The sequence below is a fragment of the Kogia breviceps genome, chromosome 8 (genome assembly GCF_026419965.1).
Source record: "Kogia breviceps isolate mKogBre1 chromosome 8, mKogBre1 haplotype 1, whole genome shotgun sequence".
NCBI classification, from domain to species: Eukaryota; Metazoa; Chordata; class Mammalia; order Artiodactyla; family Physeteridae; genus Kogia; species Kogia breviceps.
The window spans coordinates 95442878-95449190 of record NC_081317.1 but is presented as its reverse complement, the minus strand read 5'-3'; positions in this window follow the sequence as shown (position 1 = coordinate 95449190).

The following is a 6313-nucleotide window of genomic DNA, read 5'->3' as shown; positions in this document are numbered from 1 at the left end:
GTATAGTCTGAAGTCAGGGTGTGAGATTCCTCCAGCTCTGTTCTTCTTTCTCAAGACCGTATTTTTGTTTCCATACAAATTTTAAAATTCTTTGTTCTAGTTCTGTGAAAAATTCCCTTTGTATTTTGATAAGGATTGCATTGAATCTGTAGATTGCCTTGGGTAGTATGGTCAAGTTAACAATATTAATTCTTCCAATTCATGAATATAGTATATCTTCCCATCTGTTTGTGTCATCTTCAATTTCTTTCATCAGTGTCTTATAGTATTCCAAGGACAGATCTTTTAGCTCCTTACATCGGTTTATTCCTAGGTGTTTTATTCTTTTTGATGCTGTTGTAAATGGGATTTTTTCCCCTAATTTCTCTTTCTGATAGTTCATTGTTGTGTATAGAAATGCAACAGATTTCTGTATATTAATTTTGTATCCTGCAACTTTAACAAATTCATTGATGAGCTCTAGTAGTTTTCTGGTGGCATCTTTAGAATTTTCTATCTATCGTTTCCTGTCATCTGGAAACAGTGACAGTTTTATTCTTCCTTTCCAATTTGGATTCCTTTTATTTCTTTTTCATTTCTGATTGCTGTGGCTAGGACTTCCAATACTATGTTAAATAAAAGTGGTGAGAATTGATATTCTTATCTTTTTTTTGATCTTAAAGTAAATGCTTTCAGCTTTTCACTGTTGAGTATGATGTTAGCTGTGGGTCTGTCATATATGGCTTTTATTATGTTGAGGTATGTTCCCTCTATACTCACTTTCTGGAGTTTTTATCATAAATGGATGTTGAATTTTGTCAAAAACTTTTTCTGCATCTATTGAGATGTTCTTATGATTTTAAAAATTCAGTTTGTTAATGTGATGTATCACATTGATTGATTTGCAGATACTGAAAAATCCTTGTATCCCTGGGATAAATCCCCCTTGATCATGGTATATGATCCTTTTAATTTATTGCTGCATTTGGTTTGATAATATTTTGTTGAGGATTTTTGCCCTTATGTTCATTAGAGCAGAAATAAATGAAATAGACACACAAAAAATAGAAAGTTCAATGAAACTAAGAGCTGGTTCTTTGAAAAGATAAACAAAATTGACAAACTTTTAGCCAGATTCATTAAGAAAAAAAAAAGAGAGAGGGCCTAAATCAATAATATCAGAAATGAAAAAGGAGAAGTTACAACCAACACTGCAGAAGTACAAAAGATCATAAGAGACTGCTATGAACAACTACATGGCAATAAAGTGGACAACATAGAAGAAATGGACAAATTATTAGAAATGTACAATTCCCCAAGACTGAACCAGGAAGAAATAGAAAATATGAACAGGCCAATTACCAGAAGTGAAATTTAACCAGTAATAAAAATACTCCAACACACAAAAGTCCAGAATCAGATGGCTTCACAGGTGAATTCTAGTAAACATTTAGAGAAGAGTTAACATCTGTCCTCTCAAACTATTCCAAACAATTGCAGAGGAAGGAATGCTTCCATACTCATTCTGTGAGTCCAGCACCCTATGTCTTTTGATTGGAACATTTAGTCTTTAACATTTAAAGTGATTTTTGATAGTTATGTACTTATTACCATTTTCTTACTTGTTGTTGTTTTTGTAGTTCTTCTCTGTTCTTTTCTTCTTCTTTTAGTTTCTTCCCTTGTGGTTTGATGATTTTCTTGGTGGTATGCTTGTGTTCCTTTCTCTTGGGTTTTTGTGTATCTGTTGTAGGGTTTTGATTTGTGGTTACCATGGGGTTCATATTTGTTGACCTATAACTATATCTGTTTTTCATACTGCTAATCATTTAAGTTCAAATACATTTTAAAAGTTCTACATTTTTTACTCCCCTTCTCCACATTTTGTGTTTTTGATATTATATTTTACATCTTCATGTCTTTCCCTTAACTGTTTATTGTAGTTATAATTAATTTTATAAATTTTTGTCTTATAGTCTTTATAGTTAGTTAAGTGGTTGATCCACAGCCTTTATTATATATTTGCCTTTTACTAATGGGATTTTTCCTTTCCTGTAAATTCTTTACTTTGTATTGTAGCCTTTTCTTTTCCACTTAGAAAAGACCCTTTAACACATCTTGTAGGGTCAGTTTAGTATTGATGAACTCTTTTAGTTTTTGCTTGTCCTAGAAATTGTTTATCTAGCCTTCAATTCTGAATGATAATCTTGATGAATAGACTATCCTAGGTTGTAGGTTTTTGCCCTTCAGCACTTTGAATATATCATGCCACTCCCTTCTGGCCTGTAAAATTTCTGCAGAAAAATCAGCTTATAACTTTATAAGGATTCCCTTGTATGTGGATCTTTGTTTTTCTCTTGCTACCTTTAAAATTGTCTCTTTACCTTTAACTTTTACCATTTTAAGTATGTCTTGGTGTGTGTCTCTTTGGGTTCATCTTGTTTGGGATTCTCTATGATTCCTGTACTTGGAAATCTGTTTCCTTCTTCAGCTTCAGGAAGTTTTCAGCCATAATTTTATCAAATACATTTTCTATCACTTTCTCTCTCTCTTCTCCTTCTGGTACCCCTATAATGCAAATGTCAGTATACTTGATGTTGTTATGGAAGTCCCTTAAACTTTCCTCATTTAATTTTTTTCTTTTTGCTGTTCTGATTAATTTCCATTCATATATCTTCCGGATCACTTATGTGTTCTTCTGTGCCATCTACTGTGCTGTGAATTTCATCTAGTTTATTTTTCATTTCAGTTCTTGTACTCTTCAGCTCTGATATTTTTTTCTAGCTCCTTGTTAAAATTCTCACTGTGTTCATCTCTTCTTTTCCCAAGTTCAGTTAGAATTTTTGTTGCTAATTCTTTGAACTCCTTATCTAGTAAATTACATATCTGTTTCATCAGATTTTTTTTCAGGAGATTTTTCTATAATTTTTTCAATAAAGGGCTTGTCCAATATTTTCCCATTAAAGATATTAGACTATTCATGTTTTAATTATTGATTTCTGGGATTTTTAAAAATATGTTCCAAATTCAAGTCCTTTGACAGATATACATGTGGCAAACATTTCCTCCCTTTTAATTTTCTTATCATGGTCTTTTAATGAGAAGTTGTTAATTTTGATTAAGTAAAATTGATCAACTTTCTTATTATAAGTTTAGTGCTATTTTTGACCAGTCTAGAACTCTTTGCCTACCCCATCTGATATTCTCTCTCTGTTTTACAATTTTATAAATTTTAGATTTAAAAAAACTTTGATCCATCTTGAATTGATTTTCATGTATGCTGTAAGATAGAAGTTGAAGTGTTTTTTTTTTTTTTTGTATACAAATATACAATTGATTCAGGATAATTTCTTAAAAGGACTTTCTTTTTCCCTTTTGAATTGTTTTAATGACTGTGTCAAAAATTATTGTATACATATGGACTCTCATTTTAATGATCTATTTATCCTTACACAATTATGCCTACTGTACTATAGTAATACAAGTTATGTAATGTAACTCCTTCCTTTTTCTTTCTTTTTTGAGACTGGGCTATTTTAGGTCCTTTTTATTTCTATATAAATATAAATATATTTATAAATATAAGAATATAGCTTATTATTTCTTACAAAAATCCATTTGGGTTTTGATTAGTATTGAATTGACCCTATAGATCAATTTGGGGTGAAATGACACCTTAACTATATGAATTTTCCAATTCATGAATATAGTAAATCTCTCCATTAATTTAGGTCTCCTTTATTTTCTCTCAGCAGTGTTTTCTAGTTTTCAGAGTACAGATCTTGCACAACTTTATTTATGTATTTCTAAGTATTTTACTATTGTAAAATGGTATAAAATGATAGTACATATGTATACAATTAAAAATTGTAGATTTACTTTGTGTCCTGAGACCTTAGTAAATTCACTTGTGTGTTATAGTAGTTTCTTTATAGATTCCTCAGGATTTTTGATGTAAGCAATTGTGTCATGTGCAAATAGAGGCAGTTTTACTTTTTATTTTTCCTTTCTCATCTTTATGCTTTTAAATTCTTTTAAATTTCTTTTTTCTTGACTTATTGCAATACTTAAGACCTCTAACAGAGGGTGACCAGAATAGGTGAGAGTGAACATTCCTCTCTCCTTCCCAATTTAGGGAAAACATTCACTGTAGCACCATAAAGTGTAATATTAACTATAGGTTTTGCATAGATGCCCTTGATTGAGGAAGTTTCCTTTCATTGTCAAGTGTAACTTCTCCAAAAGGCCTTAGGGTTTGTTTTGAATTGAAAGGGTTTTAAAATACCACTAAAGTCAAAAGCATTATTTCACAAACAGTGTTAACTATGTGCTGTTCTATAAGTATTAACTGATTTAATCCTGAAATAAGGTTGGGGAGCTATTATCTCCATTTTATAGTAGAGGAAAATGATGCATAGGCTGGTATAGAATTTGCCCAAGGTCAGACAGCTAAGAAGTGGTAGGATCCTACAGTCTGGCTTCTGAGATCATAGGCTGGCTGCTCCTATAACCTCATGCATTGGGTTGCTGTCATTGTAACTCCCTTCTGCCTTCACTTGCTCATCTGAAAGTAGCAGATGCTAGAGAACAATACTTCCTTTTGGGGGTGGGAAGATGATGACTGCTTAGTGTGTTAGTAGCAGTACATTTCTACAACATGGCTATAACTTCTTGCATTGCAAAAATATAAGTCAACCTAAAATACATACTTATATAGATATAATTTGCTTTTATTTCTTCAAAATACTTAAGGAAACAAATGAGGAGAAACACTGATTTCATTCCTCAAACAATTTTAAATCTCATTCTAATTTAGTGGCTATCTCCAGAGCTTTCCTTAAGACATGTCTTTTCCTTGCCTCAAAAGATAAAAAACAGCTGTCTTTGTGACCCAAAGCAGTATCCTTTTTATTTTTCATTTGGCGAAGTAAGCATATTTACCCCTTGTAATATCAAGAGTATACATTCTTTCCTCTTTTCTAGTATTAGACTAAATATTTTACATACAGAAACAGAAATCAGCATCCATGTTTTTATATGCACCAGTGTGTATATATAAACTTACATATACACAGTTCACATGTGTATTTTGTTTAGGTGTGAAATAATAGCAATGGCTATATAATGCATATAGTAAATGGCTATAATAATAATGATTTACTCAGTGCCCATTCCATTTAGGAAACCAGGAGCTTGACGTTTACTTTCTTTAATTCTTCCAAAATTTTGCAAGATTAATATTATTATTCCCATGATCCAATGAGAAGTTGAAGACAGGAAAGATTGAATAGTCTGCTGAATGTGACCCAGCTGGGGTTATTTCGGGAATTCCAATCCAAACCCATTAGCAGTGGTGATTTAGACCTGTCCTTGTGTAATGACCCTGGGGGGCTATGAGGGCCCAATGCTCAATTATGCCTATGGAATCTACTAAAAAGACAACCATGATGTTCAGACAGCATGTGGATGGCCCCGGTTAGCATATATGTTATTTTGATGGCATAATGTTTTAAGTCAATATGAACCCTCACTTGCTCAAACTTGTTTACTGGAGGGACTGTTCACTCTGCAGGATATTATGGAAATGCCCTGGTAGGGGTTTCAGTCACAGTCCTGGGAGTGTGACAAACCACACAAAAGGGGAACCAGTCCACCTACCAGATGCTCAAGGGTGTTTCAGAGCCCATCTGGAGCTCAATTTTCATACTCTGTTCTTTTTTTCTCTGTGAGTGGTGAGAAGACTTGCTTAACAAGTGGTGTTAGTAAATACTTGCAAATGATTAGATATAAAATTAGTGAATGAACTTTCCAATGGTTCAGTAAGGTCAGTCAGTTGATGGTCCCTGCTCTTGGACCCTGCTGCTTCAACCCAGTTGCTCTTGGCATAGGGAACTTTCTCTCCATTTTGAGAATTATGCTAGCTTCACATTGCCCTCTGCTTAACAGAGCCTGTGGTACCTATGAGTGAACTCTTCTGTTGGGAAGGAAGACAACATTTCAACATTTCCTTGTTGGGTGACATGGTTAGTCAGTCAAGGGTCAAGGCCAGGTGTCCACTGAGGCAGCACCTAGATGCGAGGAGTGAAAGGAGCTAATTGGAGCCCAGGACACTTGCGGGAAGGTGGGTGGTTCTGGCCTGGGATTACCTGGGATTACCCCCTCCTCCATCCCTAAGCAGACATATAGCCTTGGGGCCCTCAGTCAAGACCTTTGAATTTTTGTGTCTTAAAGGAGGAGGTTGATGATAACCAACTTTTATTGAAGTACTAAGTGTCATTCTGCTAATGAATGACTTTGCATATACTTTCTCCTTTAATTTTTGGATCTCCTTATGAAT